Source organism: Gorilla gorilla, chromosome 3, assembly GCF_029281585.2.
Source record: "Gorilla gorilla gorilla isolate KB3781 chromosome 3, NHGRI_mGorGor1-v2.1_pri, whole genome shotgun sequence".
Taxonomy (NCBI): domain Eukaryota; kingdom Metazoa; phylum Chordata; class Mammalia; order Primates; family Hominidae; genus Gorilla; species Gorilla gorilla.
In genome coordinates, this window is record NC_073227.2 from 201,031,038 (window position 1) to 201,048,572 (window position 17,535).

Genomic DNA, 17,535 nt, shown 5'->3' on the forward strand with positions numbered 1-17,535 from the left:
CAAATGAAGTTCTATTGCATGATGCAGAATGTGCTGAAATTCTCACTTCTTAGTAAATGTTATAAAGGCTATTTGAAATTCTGGCCTCCAGGGAACCAATGAGGAATGAAGTTTTCAATGGGACCGTTGAGTCATACTAAGTGACAGGATAGTCAGTACTTGTTCTCATATAGGAACAACCCTAGTCATTCTCATAAGATAACAGTGTTGATATCAAGACGCAAGTACTTTAAGAGTGAACATTTTTAAATGAGATATTGGCATTCATGGCCATGTACAGTGGTTTATTTCCTGAATAAATATGAGTTTTCTATTGAATTTAGCTACATGTAGTCACAGCCTGAGCATTAATGCTCAGAAGAGCTACTGGAGGAAGTTTATGGGATCCAATCTTTGACGATCTCTGAAGATTAGGAATTTAAAGCTACCAAATGCTGCATGTAGGGTAGCGGTGGTGGGATGAAAGATATTGTGGTTTGATTTCTGAGTAACCCTTTCAAAATGTTCAAATGATTGCATTAAGCCTTTTCAATGCATCCTCCCTGAAACGTACTTCCTCCACTGAGTAAAAGGACCCATGGCAGAGATGATCATTTTATTGGTGCTCACTGCCATCTTGTTTCTTGTGATGGATCTTGACACAAAGCAATTAAAGGTTTTGTTTTGCCCAAAAAAAATATGTGTGGCTATTTTTATGTTTTAATCACCAATTCATTTAAAAACAAAAATATCTACAATATCCATGCCCTTCCTCTTGACAATATTATGACTACATCAAGGCTGATTGTGCTGCAGTAAGCAATGGAATTAATTAGTTACAAAAATTATGTTAGGTGTGGCGATGTGTTAGTATTATTTCAGACAAATTATTCTGATGAAAAAATAGTTACTGCAGAAACAAGAAAAGAAATTCTTGACAGTAAGGCTGCATGCATTGAACCAGTTCTAGAAAAAAGAATAAAGACTATTTAAGGAACCATCTAAATGTTTCTTCCTTGGTCTCCCTTTCTGTTTTTCCAAACAATTCTTTTCAGTTAGCCATTGGCCTGATCCTCTTGCTGTTCTAGTCCTTAATGACACTCTGGTGGCACCCCATTAGGGCCTGCCTCTGGACTTTACCTGTCCTCACACCCACATAACTACAGATTTTTCTCATTCCTTCAAGGCCCTTCTGGGTGACTGGCTGGGTATTGCTGAAAAAACCACATTAAGTTGTCAATAACACCGTCCTATCTTCCATCTTTCAGGAGAAAAGCCACAAATTAGGATCATTTCAGGTTCTCTGGTGCAAGGCTGAGTTTTTATTGTTTTTGCTTTTATTGCTGTTTTGTGGTTGATGTGTGTAGGTGGAGGAGGAGAGGTTGAATTAAGAAAATTCACAAACATTTAATACTGTATCTTATAGGCAGGTTTCAAAAGAGTAGTCATGGAAAGTAAAATACGAGATCACTAGAACTATTTTGTTTTCCAGCCCGGTATTTAAACTTTGAAGTTGAGTGTCATTAGGCTAGGCATGACTTCTGCAGTTCTCTATAATCCCTCTCTAGCCTTCAGGGCTGATTTATAGGACTGCTTGGCCGTTGAAAGCATGTGAATGTCCAACCACTGGCACAAGCCTGTGTCTCTCACTTATAATGACTAGACTCCCTTTGCTTAATTTAAACATTTCCTGACTTTAAATTTCACAAGAAATAAAAATATAAACCAAATATTTATGTCTAGAAATAAATTGTATTAGATGAGAGGCTTGGAACCTCCATTTTCCAGGTTTACCATTTATATAAATAAAGTTATTTGGAAAATGACTCTATTTTATTTCCTTCTTTGCCTTAGAAGAGTGTTGATGTGTAGTTCACTTAAAATAATGATTGCAAATATCCTTTTATTTTTATTAGCTGCTGTCTCAGCCTGGTTTACAACAAGCTCTTTGTTGAATATTTATTCCATTATGACACTTAGTGTCAGGACTAGCATGAAGCAAACCTGGCGCAAGGGCTCTACATTTAAGGAGACATTCTCACCCAGGTGACACCCATGTACTTGCAGAATCCTGAGCATCCTGCCTCCTTAATTTTTGAGCCTTAGGCACCTCATTCTTTAGAAGGAATTTATAGTAATCTTACTTATATTAATCATTAAAAATCCATGGTTTAGCCATATGAATATAGTATAATTAGCTCAGCTAGATTAATAATAATTTTTCAATGTTCTCAATTACTATGCCAAAAAATAAGTTCAAATTTTAAGAAGAGGGGACACGTGGTGATCTGGTCCCTGTTTCTAAAATAAAATCATTGAATTTTATCTCTGGGTGCTCTTTTTACAAAGAACTTTGTAAGACTCAAGGACACAGATATTAGTACCCACTCACTTCTCTTCACCTTCTTGGCTCCATTGTGGTCCAAACGACAGTGGGACTATTGCCTTAGCCTTCCAATTTGCATCCACTGTAAAAGAGTGATCATTCTTCTCAATGTCTTATGGGACATAGTATAGTTCTCTTTTGCTGTAAACTGTCAGGTCCATTTGTCATTTTGAGGCTTTACGATAACCATGGAGTGAATACTCCCCTAGACATTACTGGCACAAAGGATACGGGGGAGAGGCCATTGTCAATTTAGGTACCAAAGTAGAAGAAATGGTAATTGACTCCATTAGGACAGGTTTTTCTTAGCAACTATCAAAAATAACTAAGGCAGGCATTGTTAGGTGACTGAAGGGTTACGCTCTGCCAGTGGGGAAATATCTTAGGAAAATTTGAGTATTATTATGACCTCCTAGGTACCCACCTGCTAGTAGGATTGAGTTCATGTAGGTTATTTTAAAAGAATATATGTTAAACAAACTTCATCTCATTGTTTCTCTCTTAATATTAGGGGCTAAGTACTTACAATAATATAGCTGCTTAATATGGCTTGCATATTTAATTAGAAGATACAACATTTATAAACTATATTAGAAAATAAAGTTTTATTTAATTTACATGCTTTTTCATTTACAAGAAAAATGGAAAGAATAATCTGTTTTATCTCAAGACATATTAGACATACCTTTCTTCCCTTTCCACTGAAAAATTTAATGACTAAGTAAAACTATTTTAGAATAACTGAATCTAAAATTATCCTGAAATTTTCAGGTAATCATTAGCAATTAATATTTGAGTGCCTATGGTATATTACATACTGGACACTATTAGCTATTATTTGGAATATATTCTGCTTATGTTCTTCCTCCACCATGTAAGTTCATCATTTTCCCTTCTATTTAAGTTTTCTTTTTAATCTTACTTTGAGGTAAAACATAATTAGTTTTTTAATCATAAATTATTTTTCTAAGCACTTAAGAAGTATTTAAAAATTTTTAGTAACATATTTTATATGTTTAGAAAATGTTGGAATTTTGACTGGAAATAAATCTATGCATCAATTTGAAAATGATCACTAGCTTAAGTTACTGTGTCTTCCTGTTGTGAACATAATATAGATCTTCATTGAATTTTGACTTATTTAATGGTTTTCAGTTGAATTTTTCTAGGTTCTCTATAAAAGTCTTCCACAGTTTCTTATTTTTTTGAGACAAGATCTCGCTCTGTCACCCTGTGGGTGGAGTACATTTGCACAATCATAGGTCACTGCCGCCATGAACTCATGGGCTGAAGTGATTATCCCACCTCAGCATCCCAAGCAGCTGGGAGTAGAGGGGTGTGCAACCATGCTCAGCAAATTCATTTTTATTTTTATTTTTTTAGAGACAGTGTCTGGCTATGTTGCCTAGACTGGTCGAAAACTCCTAGTGTCAAGTGATCCCAGTTCCTTAGCCTCCCCAGAAGCTGGGATTACAGATGTAAGCCACCGCCCTTGGCTCCAAAATTTTTTGTTAGATTTACACACATATGTTTATACATACACTTCTTCTAGGTGTTTTGATATAGTATATTTAATTTTGTTAAGTATAAAATATTTCTCAAATTCTTATGATTTCTTCATTAACCTCAATTTTTCAAAGTTTAAATTTAAATCATATGTAATATTCTATTTATATGTTTATTGTACTAAATGCACAAAATTTATGAATTTTAAATTTTTCCACATGAATGGAAATATTTACTATTAGGGTCTGACTTGTTTTGTCCATGATAATTATTTTTTAACTAAAAATATCCATTTTCTGTTATTAAGGCATTAATTACTTTGTCAGATATTTTCCTCATCATTTTCTAACTTTATTCTTGTGAAGTTATGTTTTAAATGCATCTATTGAAAACATAGTTTGCTTTTGTTTTCTTGACCAATTTGACCATCTCCTATTTTAAAAAGCAGTTTAATTTTATTTATATGTTTTGTGATTACTGATGCACCTGGATATACTTGAATTACCTTATTTTGTTTAATATTAGTGGCACTTTTTATATGCTTACATGCTTCTCCTTCCTTATAATTTAAATTGAACTTTTCCTAGTAACTGTTTGAATTAAACACTGTCTATCTTATGCTTGCAAATGAATTTTCATTCATATTTCACTTAACATAGTATGTTAATCAATATATCTACCCAAATAGGTCAAAAGTAAAGAAATTTAGGATATATTAACTTTAATAACTATCTACCCTAATCTTACATGTTATTATTGGTTTGGGTTTTTTTTGTTTTGTTTTGTTTTGTTTTGTTTTGTTTTGTTTTGAGATGGAATATCACTCTGTTGCCCAGGCTGGAGTGCAGTGGTGCAATTTCAGCTCACAGCAACCTCTGCCTCCTGGGTTCAAGCTATTCTCATGCCTCAGCCTTCCTAGTAGTTGGATTACAGGTGCCTAGAAACCACACCCAGCTAATTTTTTGTATTTTTAGTAGAGATGGGATTTCACCATGTTGGCCAGGCTGGTCTCGAACTCCTGGGCTTAAGTGATCCACCTGCCTCAGGGTCCGAAAGTGCTGAGATTACACGCATGAGCCACCATGCCCAGCCACCATTATTGTTTAATATTTAACTTCCTCCATGTTTTATTGCAAAAAATACATATGAAGGGATTTGTTCAATAAAATCAATATTTGTTGAAATTACCCTTGTTTGTTAGTGTATTTCCTACTTGTTCTTTCTTGCTATCCATTTACCTTTAAGCTCGATGTTTTTCTTTCTTGAAGTTCATCCACTGGAAGTTGTGTTGGTAAGTTTCTGTTTGTCTGAATTGTCTTTATTTCAACCTCTTGGATTTATACTTTAGCTTTATACACACTTCTAACTTAATAAATATTTTTCTTTAGCAATACTAAGGTATTTTTGCACTGTCTCCTTAATTCCAAAATTGTTTTTTGGAATTGAGCTATCAGGGTAATTGTCTTTACTCTGTAAGGTAATCTGTTTGTAAGTTTCTAAGGTTCTTAATTGTTCAGTAATTTTCTTTGATTTGTTTAGAAATGAATTCCAGTTATTTGTGGTATGTGGGATCCACTGGACTTGCTAAATCCGAAGAGTCACAATGCCATTGGTTCCTGAAAATTCTTGTTGCTATATTTTCAAAATGACCTCTTCTCAGTTTTTCTAATTTCATGTGGATCTGCAATTAGATGCATAGCAGGCCATCTCCCTCTGAACTGTTCCTATTTTTCATCTTAATTGCCGTTTTTATGTATTTTTCCATTTGTGAATCCATCTGTAGAAAGGACCACTTTACGTTTTTGTCCTGACCTGGGGTTTCAAAGAATGACCAGCATAATGATAGGTATTCAGGGGAGAGGACTTGTGCTTTCAAGTATTCATGGGTTCCCAGCTCATGAATGCCAGACCATAGTATGAAAACGATAAATTTTCAGGCATTCATTCTCTTATGTCAGAAAGAGGATTATTTGATTCTAGGCCTCCCTTTACCTGAATCTGAGATCCTTGGGTTTATGCAGGAATCTCAGATTTATACCAATGAAGAATAAATTCAGTGATAAATAACAAACCCCAAATAGTGGTAGCTTACACACACACACAAACATACACACAAATAACACAAATAGATTCATTTCCTACCAGAAAAAAATAATCTGAAAGTAGTTAGTGCAGGGCAGACATGATGATTCCATAGCTGTTATGAACCCAGTTTTCTTCTACATTTACACTCCCAGCTTTAAGACAAAGCATTAATCATGAAGGCTACTAATTGCAAGTGAGGGATACAACCTCATGCTCCCTGTTCCTGACAGAAAGAAGAGAAAGCAAGGGAAAAATATTCTCCTAACTGCTGACTCCTATAAAGAGATGTAATATGATAGTCACCCAATACCTACCACTTGTGTCACACTGGCCAGAATTTATGTGCCCATCATTACTTCCCTCTGGGAAAATGGCTGTTAGTCTGTAGCTGGGCACGCTGCCACCAAAATAAAATTGGGGTTCAGTAATTAAGATTAATGGGGAAAGTACATTGGGCAGGCAACAAGCATTCTCTGCCACGTTGAGTCAAACTCTTTCCTCCTGTTCACTGCATCCCTTAACCCTAAGACTACAAACCAAGGGCACTGCCAAAGCAAATGAAATACAACACCCTTCATGGGCCCTCATAGCTTCAACTTTACCTTAAAACTAGGGATAAAAGTTCCCATTATATTCTGAAACCTTGTCTGCTTATAAGCCTAGCTCTGTACTTAAAAGTTTGTAATATTTTATCAAGTGCTTTGTTGCAAGATATTATTTTAGAAGGCAAGCATCTCCCACTTCATGTAAACAATCTGATTCTAAAATCCAAAAACGCTGAGAGGATATTTACCAGGATGATAGGGAATAATGACCTATTCTCCATAATTAGACATGGGAAAAACATGATGTATTATACCTCAATCAAAACACACAACCAGTTTTCTAAATTTTCACTAAATGCAATAAAATGCTTACTTATAAATGATCATGTTTGAATGTAAAAATGCGTAAAACCTTCTTTCTTAATCATCAAACAATTAATGTGGTTGTTAAATTCGTTTTGCATGCAGTAAAATGTACAGTTTACATGTCTCACCATAAACATTCTGCTTACGATATGGAAAGGCCAATAACACATAGCAATAAATAAATTGGCTAGAAAAACTGCACATGAAAATTTACAATAAAATAGCAATTTCCTGTAATAAACTATAACTTACCAGTTGAGGTGGAGAGTGAAGGCTTGGGAAAAGCTGAGATGCCAAGAGCAGAAGAGGGTTGATCGCCATTATTTCATTATTTTTCACTGGTTATGGAAGTTGATAGTGAAGGCAAGTGAGGTGAAGAGGCAGTAACTATCCAACTCAGAACCCAATACAGATCTTGTGTCATTCTGGTGCTGCTGTAAAAACTTTTGAACAGAAAAACTTCAGTGATGTGGTTGTAGTTTTAGGATGAAAAATCTTAAAAGAAAACTTTGCTTGCACTTCAAATTTTTTTTTTTTTTTTTTTTTTTTTTTTTTTTTTTGAGACGGAGTCTCGCTCTGTCGCCCAGGCTGGAGTGCAGTGGCGCGATCTCGGCTCACTGCAAGCTCCGCCTCCCGGGTTCACGCCATTCTCCTGTGCACTTCAAATTTTAACATTCACATTCTCTTTGTATAATACTATCAGACAAAACAGGTCTTATGCTTTGAAGGAAAGCTCCTATCTCATTGCCATAACATCTCAGAAAAATGTTTATTTTTGCATCTACATAGCCGATCTACTACAATCTCTCTCAAAGTGCCAACAAGATCTGATTCAAATTCCCTTGTAAACCATCAGTGTGCTTTGCAAAATGTTTACATGTGATTTTGACATTCTAGTAATTGTTTCTGAAATGTAATTCGAGATTTGTCTCCAGATAACTTTCTTTAAAATGTGTTTCTGTGTTTTAAGATGTAAATATGTGTTTTTTTATAAATAAGCTTTAATTTAAAAAGTTGTATTGCAAGATATGCACATACTCTGACATTTGCCTAGTAAAATTCAAAAGGATCCCACTAGAACGGAGTAGCCACATTCCTCCCAGATCCTCCCTCATACAACTAACAATCCCAGAACAAGAAAAAAGCAAAGAATAGAAAAACTCTGAAGTGTGGAAGAAAGAAGGGCTGCCTAGTACTCTTGTAACTTGAGAAAGGAAGACACAGTGCTAAGTTCCCTGGGTCTTTTTCAATACAGGTCCTTAATATAAATACCACGGGGGAGCTGCACTTTCAACCCACCTTTCTGAAACAAAGCTCCCTATTTGTAGATGTGACGCTTAACATACATATCCAACCGGCCCTCGCACTACACTTCAACAGGGGAACTACCTACTAAAAAAGAAGCTTACATTGGATCCAGAGTCTCATAACATAAAATGTATAAGGTACAACTGAAAATCACTTGTCATAGCATGTAGGAGGAAAATCACAATTGAAATGAGAAAAGAGAATCCACACAAACCATCAGAGAAAAAATGGACTGAAAGAATCATGAACACAGTCTCATGAGACAATAACTAAAGAGCTAACATTTATATCATAAAGGCTCCAGAAGGATAGGAGAGAGAGTGGAACTAAAAAATGTTTGAATAAATAATGGGTGAAACCTTTCAAATTCTATGAAAGATATAAACCTACAGATTCAAGAGCCTGACTGTGCCACAAATGGGATAATCCCAAAGAAATCCACACCAAGACAAAGCACAATTAAACTTCTGAAGACTAAAAGCAAAAAAATAAATAAAGCACAGAGAAAGCACCTAGAAAGGAAGGTATTACTCATAGACAAACATCAAGTGAATTGAAAGGGACTTGTCACCTGAGACCAAGTGCTGAAAAAATTGTCAATACCATTCAGCAAAAATATATTTCAGTGACATGATGGGGGAAATAAAGGCGTTCTCAAAAAAAGAAAAACTAAGAGAAGATGTAATAAGCAAGCTTACCCTTCAAGAACGGCTTAAGGAAATTTCCTAAACAGAAAAGCAGTTATAACAGAAGGCTTGGAACTTCAGAAAGCAAAGAAAACCATAATAAGTAAAATAAAAATAAAATATAATGGGCTTTTTTTTTCATTAGCTTTTAAATCACCTTTGAAGGTTCAGGCAAAAATTATACTTTGATATAGTACTCAGTGTAAGTAAAAGAAATACTGAAGACAACTATGATAAGTGACATTTGTATTTCAAATTATCTAGAACAACTACTAAAACAATTATTCAAAATAATAGACTAAAATACTATAAACAAATCAAGATGCAACCCTAAACAAAATTTAAGTAACACAGGGGAACCAAGTATAAGAGAAACAGAGGAATGAAAAAAGGAAACAAACAGAAAACAAATAATAAAATGGCAGACTTAAATTCTAACAATATCACCAATTACCTTAATTATAAATGGTCCAAATACACTAATTGAAAGAAAGATGTTGGCAGTGTGTTTAAAAAACATGACCCAACTCTATGTTATCTACAAGAGATTCATTATGAAATGTAATAACACCAGTAATTTAAAAGTAAAAGGATAAAAAGAGACATAGTGTGCAAATATTGATCAAAACAAACCAGGAATGGCTTCATTAATATGAAATAAAATAAACTTCAGAGGAAAGAAAAGTAGGAGAAATTTTATATAATGATTAAAAAGATCAATCCACCAGAAAGACAAAACCATCCTAAATGGATGGTTTTCAGATAATAGAGCCTCAAAATACACGAAGCGAAAATTGATAGCACTGAAAGGATAAAATAACAAATCATAATTATAATTCATGATCTCATCACCTCTTTGTTGGCAATTGATAGAACTACTAGAGACAACATCAGCAAGAATACAGAATAATTGAATCAAAAAATATTACCCAATCAACATAGATGGACACCCCACCCCAAAATTACAGAACTCATACATTTTGTTCAAATGCTTTTGGAACACTGACCAAGACAGATCATATCCTAGGCTATAACACAAATGGCAACAAATTTAAAAGAATTGAAACTGTATGTAGAATATAGTCTCTGACCACCATGGAATCAAACTAGAAATCAGTAACAGAAACATGAGCAATAAATCTCGAAGCATTTGGTATTAAACAACACACTTCTAAATAATCCTTGGGTCAAAAAGGAATTTTTAAAAATACATAAACCTAGATGAAAATGAAAACACATAATATCAAAATATGTGGGATGCAACGTAGTACTGGAAGATCTTGCCAGCAAAGTAAAGCAAGAAAAGTAAATAAAAGGCATACAGATTGGAATGCATGATACTATTTACAATTGTTCCCCCCAAAATAAGTACTTATGTATAAATGTCAGAAACAGGTGCAGGATCCATATTTGACATTACAAAAGGCTGATAAAATATTCAAACAAGAACTGGATAATTGAAAGCACATACTTTGTTCACAATTGGAAGAGTCCACATAATAAAAACATCAACTCTCTGCTAATTAATCTATAGGTTGAGTTCAATTGTTTCTGTAAATGCTAGCAAGGATTTTCATAGGTATAGAAAAGCTTATCTTAACATTTATATGGAAGGCACTAGATAGAAGAAAAAAACACTTTTGAAAAAGGAATAAAATGTAAGAATCAGTCTGCATAATGGGAAGGTTTACTATTTAGTCACTGTGGTATTGCTGGAGGGGATAGACACATAGACATATGGAAAAAATACATAATCCAGATATAGACCCATACAAATATACTCAACTGAATTTTAACAAAGCTGCAAAAGCAAGTCAATGGAAGAAAAGTAGTCATTTTAAAGTTGCTGGAGAAACTGGAAATATATAGACTTTCAAGATGTTAAAAATGAACCTTAACCTAAATCTCACATTTTGTATACAATTAACTAAAAATAGATAGCAGGCATAAGTGTAAAACTAAACAACAACAACAACAGAATATCTTTAAGGCCTAGGGCTAAGTGAAAATTTCCAATTATCATCAAAAGCACAATCCATAAAAGGTCAAATTGACAAATTGGACCCCATCATAATTCAAAAATTTTACTCTATGAAAAGGTACATGAAGAGGATGAAATGACAAGTTACAGACTGGAAGAAAACATTTGCAAGCCACATATCTGACAAAGAATTTATATCTGGAATATACAAAGAACTCTGAAAACTTGATAGAAAAAAATAGAAAATGGTCAAAGTCTTTAACAAGCATTTAACTGAAGTTAGGCAGATACTCAACATCATTTGCCATTAGTGAAATGAAAATCAAAACAATAATGAGATATTGCTATATACCTATGAAAGTGGGTAAAATAAAAATAGTGACACCACCAAGTGCTGACAAGGACGTGGAGATGCATTACTTCATCCATTGCTGCTGGGTTGTAAAATGATACAGCTACTCTGGGAAACATTTTGGCAAGTCTTAAAATGAAAAAAAAAAAAAAAAAACACTAAACATGCAGTTCCCACATGACCTAGCAATCACACTTGCGTACTTTTTGGAGTAATAAAACCTTATATTATACAAAAAAACAAAACATCGATGACCACAGTAGTTTCACTTTTAGTAGCCAAAAACTGGGAACAACACAAATGTCCTTCAAAGGGTGGATGCTTAACAAACTGGGATGTAAACAAATCCAAGACCATGTAATACCACTCAGCAATATAAAGGAATGGACTATCTACATGGGACACCTTCGATGGTTCTCAGGGAATAATGCTGTGTGGGAAAAAAAAGCCACTCTCCAATGGTTATACAATGTGTAAGTCTTAATTATATTACATTCTTGAAATGACAGAATCATAGAGATAGAGATCAGTAGTTGCTAGAGGATAATTACTAGAGAAGGAAGCACAATAAGTCAGAGAGTATGGCTATTGAAGGTACCATAACTGATCCTTTTGATGGAAATGTTCTTTATCTAGACTGCAGAGGTGATCGAATAAATGTACATATGTGCTAAAATTTTATAGAACTAAATATACAGCCACACTAATGAGCACATATAAGCCTGGTGAAATCTGAATAAGGTTGAGATACTGTCAAATGCCTTCTCCTGGTTGTGATATTATACTATCGTTATGAAAGATGTTACCAATGGGGAAACCAGGTGAAGGGTATACTGGACTTCTATCTACTATTTCTTATAACTGTATGTGACCCAATAATTACCTCAAAATAAAAGGTTAAAGATAAAAAGAATGCTTTTTCCACAAAAGCATTAATGAAATATATGCTTATGCATATTAGTTTTAATTATTGTCAGATGTAACATCCTTTTCATATCTTAATAATGCATCAATCATCACATTATAAAAATCTCATTTTGTGATTTCTCCCGCATTATATATGAATGTATTAAATGCATACATGTAAAAATGCTTTGTAATTTTTACATTTAGATATTTAATCCACCTTATTTATATTCTATACAATATTAAGTATGAATATAGTACAATTTTTCTTCAAATGGATATTATTTTCTGAAACTGCTTACTGAATTATTTATTCTTTGCCATAATTTGAAGATCCAAATTTTCTTATATCTGTGTGACTCAGCTCCTGCACCTACAATTCTGTTCCATTAAATTCTTTATATTTACATTTTATAAGAGTTAAGACAAGCTAATTATATCATTTTTCTATTGTTGCTTAAACAAACACATATGTCATCCCACAGTTTTTGTGGGTTAGGAGTCTAGGTACAGCTTAGCCAGGTCCTCTGACTATAATCAAGGTGCCACCCAGAGCTCAGCTCTCATTTGGATGCTTAACAAACATAAGCTTATGATCAAAACATCACAAAATATAAGGAACTAACACACACTGAATGAGGGCTATCTGAAAAAAGAAAAAAAGCACAGTAAATTCAGACTGTACAAAACTATATAGATTGGATTTTGGGATACATAATATATAACATTCTGATTGGCAAGCAGTTTAGGAAAACATTGTATATAGAAGCAAAGCAGATTAAAATGTATGGAGACAAGCAGTTTAAAGGCTATTCTTGGGTGCATAACACTGCCTGGCTCTTGGCTGATACTTGGGGAAGGCTGTGTTCCCAGTGGGGAGGTAGAATGAATTTCTGTAGAGAATGAGAGAAATTAAAAAAAAAAAAAGAGTGGGACTAGTCTAAACACAAAAAGACTGTACTGTACAGGACATAGGATGCACATTTTATCAGGAAAGAGTGTCAGGACACAAGCACATGTCAGCATTTGTAAAAAGACAGGAGTTCTAAAGAACAACAGCAGAAAATAATGGATAAGCTTTGGTCCAAACTGACAGAGCTATCTAACCTTTCTGATGAATCAATGCTGATTCCCAAGACATGGAGCTCGAAGTATATTAGTCTGGCTTAAATCAAGATTAGTTTTATTTTTTATTGTTGTTTTTTTGGCCATTTTCTCTTCATTGTGAATGTTTCGGTAACATGCCATTTTGTAACTTAGTCTCCTAGGTTTCCCTATAAATCTCTCAAATTCAAAAAAAGCAAATCTGGACCAATATTTCTTTATAAACTTCAGTTATATTTGAGAATTTACAAAGTTAACAAACTTCAGTTAAATATTTATACTGCTATTTAAAAATATATTAACAATCACTATTGTTATTTTAAATGAAATATACCCACATTGAACAAATGTAGTTTGTAATTGTCTCTGGATTTTCTAATAAATGCTTAAAATTTTAGAACTTGAGTATACCATTGTTCCCTGTTTATCAATGCATCACACTCTCATATTAACTATTTGCCAAGATTATAATTAATAACTTCATACAAGTAATTTACAGCAGGCTGATTATGAATAATTTTTATTTTATAATACAGCAGCTCTTTAGTATATTTTATAATCCATTAAAAATATGATACAGCATAATGTAAAATGTATTTTTCCATATAAAGAAAATGTTAGAAATAGGCTGGTAGTCTTGAATATTCCACTAGCTGTGATGACCTCATTTGAGTGATAAATTGTTAAGATTAGCTCTCTAATTCATTATAGTCAATTCTTTTGAAAATTGTAATAGATATTTCAGTGAATTAGAGAATTAATCTAACAATCTGCCAAACAAGCTAACCTGATAGTTTGAAGCTTTCCTGAGTATAATGTAATTTTAAACTAAGAGAGATCATATCCCATGAGCAACAAATTGAGATACTCTGTGTAACTTAATTTTGAATGGTAATTATATTAATGAAATAAGATTTTAAAAGCATTTCAAATCCATACATTCCTATAAAAATTGTTTAATCAACCCACTAAAACAGGGGTTAGTTTAATTTTCTAAATTTTGTAAAATGCTTGTCTTTAATAAATACTTATCAGGAACAAAGCAATAGGTTCTTCCTAATCTAGTCACTGAAACTACTTTTCCATCTACGCCATCAGGGCAAAAGCTCACAGGTCTATATATCTTACTAGTACAGTGTATCTTATAAATAATCAAAAGAACTTGCTACAGGTTATGTAGAAAATTCAAGTGACTTATGAAATAATAAAATATGAAGGATGTATTTATGAAATTCAGGATGGCATTATGTGGTTCTGTTTGGAATAAAGGCACCATGCAGTTTCTGACTCAATGAGACCAAATAAGAAGTTACAGTGGGTCTTAAACATCACAGTTTTCAGCATACAAAATAAATCATATACATAAATAAGTAGAGTTGCATGGGCCAGGTTAGTAAGTGCGTGCGTGTGTGTGTGTGTGTGTGTGTGTGTGTGTGTGTGTGTGTGTGTGTTTAGGAGCTAGTGTGTTGAGGAAATGGAGCTGAAAGGAGAGGATGGTTAAATATTTCTCTTATATGGAGTATTCATGCTGTTCTAATGCCTCTATTCAAACTTCATTATGTGACTTCAGGCTGTAAAAATAGTTTTATGTCCAGGCAAGTGAGCACCAAGCACAAAATTCCACGTCATATTCAAGAACACATTCATTTTAGTGTCTGTTCAACTTGGGTCTTTTAAGGATCTTCCCCAACTGAGCCGGACAAAAATTAACCAGTCTATACAAGACAAGCATCCCCTGGCGGATGCTGTGTGTTTCCTGTGCTTAGAACGGTACTTACATATAGTATCTGAGTCCGAAAACCTCTCCCGCTTTCTCTACCTAATAACGTTGTGCCTTCCCCCTTAGTTCTCGCTAGGAATTTGCAAGATAATCCATAGTCTGGAGCTGAGGGTTGGTTCTCTAGAAGTGAATAAGGACCATCGTAGGAAATCCAATGAGGGAAGAGTTAGTGGGAAAGATTTGTACCATAGTCCAAAAGGAAGATCCAAAATCACTAGAGAAACCAAATGTAAAGGCCAATATACTAATAATAGGCAAAATAATTACAATGAACACTTATTACATACTTTAAGAAGTGCTCTTTACATTAGTAATCGAGTTAACACCCTAACAATCTTATTAAGAACCATTATTCTCCTTCTCTGTATTTTTTCAGATGAGGAAGGCATCAAGTTAGGCAAAAAGATTATCTTGCCCAAGGACATACAGTTAATATGTGGCAGATCTGGTATTTGCACAATACAGAGGCAGCCTGATTCTAAATTCTGTCACGTGGCAGCAGCAATATATATTGCTTTTTAAAGACAAACTCCTTTTTAAGCAATCTCATTAATAAAAATTATATGCAAAAAAAAATTGGAGGTTAAGGTACCTGGCAAGCTACAGGAACTTTTGAATACATTTAATTGTGTGATGGTCTTGTGTCTCTGAAACAAAAGAAATATTAATGATTATAACATGTTTTTCAAGAGCTAAAATTGTTGAAAAAATTCAAAATTGTAACCCTATGCAACACAGCTAAAATCACTGTGATGAGAATCTGCATGAGCTCAAAATATAGGCAATGTTGCCAGCTATTAAACCCTTGCTAGCCTGACTGAAGAATCAGTCTCAGTGACAGCACAAGGCTGAATCTCACAGATTCCCCTATTACTCCTGAAATGTCATATCTAGGCAGTGGTTGTACTCTTGCCCAGTACATGCAGAAGGAGTACCTGCATGTCTCTTGAACACCAAAGGACACATATATCCATTCTACCTCGCAACATGCTCGCTCTGGTGATGTCAACTGGCAACGCATCAATGTTGCTTTTTATTTCTTCCTCTTTGGAAGTGACTCTTTCCATGGTAATGAACAGCAGAGAATGTCATGAGCTGTGTCTCTCACAGACTAATTATATTCAGTAGTTTGGGGCATTCATCTTGAGATGCCTACTCAAAAATATGTCATGAACGGCGTCATGCCCATGTTGCCCTGGCAGTAGATCCTTCATCTTCAAGGCAGAATCACTAAGAGCTGTATTCCACAAATCATCTGTGCAAGTATGTCAAATGTAAAGGCAAGGAGAGCCAAAAATGTTCTTGACATATCCTCAAAGGAAGATGCAGAAGGGACTGCTCAGTTATCACCTTCCCATACTAAGATATTATAATGATCACATATACAGATCTTCATACAGATTGACACCCTGCATGACGGCAATGTATTGCATCTGTATCTGTATAAGGGAAATAGATCTTGAGGGAACAGTTTCTAATTCCTTAAAATCTGTGGCATGATGGTGATGTGAGAGACCTCCTGTAAATTGAAGGGTATGGCATCGATATGCATAGACATGTATTTTTTGACATGTATTTCTTCCCTCTCCGAACAGACTGGGATGCAGTTTCCTCATTAAACATAATGGTCGCTGGAAACAATGATTAGAGAGTGATAGTTGCTATTATAAGCGGGAGGTTCCTGATACCAGAATGTCAGACAAAATAGCTGGCAAAGATGCAGATACTACAGAGAAAATTAGAGTAAGTTACATCACACAGGTGGTCCTAAGCTAATTGGTCAATTACCTGTGTTTTTGTTTGCTTTTTCTGAGACAGATTCTTGCTCTGCCACCCATACTGGAGTGCAGTGGTGCGATCATTTCTTACTGTATCTCTACCTCCCAGGCTTAAACGATCCACCCACCTCAGCCTCTCTAGTAGCTGGGACCACAGGTACGGGCCCACCACAACTGGCTAAGATTTTTTTTTTCTTTGTAGAGATGAGGTCTCCTCTATGTTTCCCAGGCTAGTCTCAAACTCCTAGACTTAACAGATCCACCTGCCTCTGCCTCCCAAAGTGTTAGGATTACAGCTGTGGGCCATCACACCTGACTGTGGGTCAATTATTGAAAGTTCTACAGCAGAAGTCAAGAAGTAGAAAATAGAAGAATCAAATGCAGACTAAGAAGAAAGTAAAGGGCAAGGGTCCAGGAGAAAGATTATAAAGACAGAATTGAGAATTTGTAATTACACAAAGATGGTACCAAAGCAGAAAGAGTATGGAAATATAGGATCTCCAAAATCATCAGGGAATCTAGTATTTTGTTAGTTCATATTAGGGGAGTGTAAGTGTATGTTAACTGAGCATGTGAAATATATATATATACAATATCACATATATGTAATATATAATATATTTGACAAACTCAGGTAACATACATGTTATTAATATGTGTGTGCATGTATATATGTGTATATATTTATATATGTGTATCTTATATGCATATAAATTCCATATGTGTAATATATACATGCACACACATATTAATATTAATAATAGCTTCATATT

General features: G+C 34.4%; 1 long non-coding RNA gene across 2 annotated transcripts in view; it reads right to left on the reverse strand.

Annotated features, from left to right (window-relative positions):
- Positions 1 to 15,641, reverse strand: part of LOC129533003 (uncharacterized) — a 106,785-nt gene extending 91,144 nt beyond the window's left edge. Inside the window, exons 1-2 of one of the 2 annotated variants that reach the window (XR_008678998.2) lie at positions 15,577 to 15,641; positions 7,120 to 7,310 (exon numbers count right to left, since the gene is read on the reverse strand). This is a non-coding gene — a long non-coding RNA (uncharacterized lncRNA). Of the gene's footprint in view, positions 1 to 7,119; positions 7,540 to 15,576 lie in introns of those variants that run through there. The other variant, XR_008678997.2, reaches the window with a different exon arrangement.
- Between the last annotated feature and the right edge of the window lie 1,894 nt (positions 15,642 to 17,535).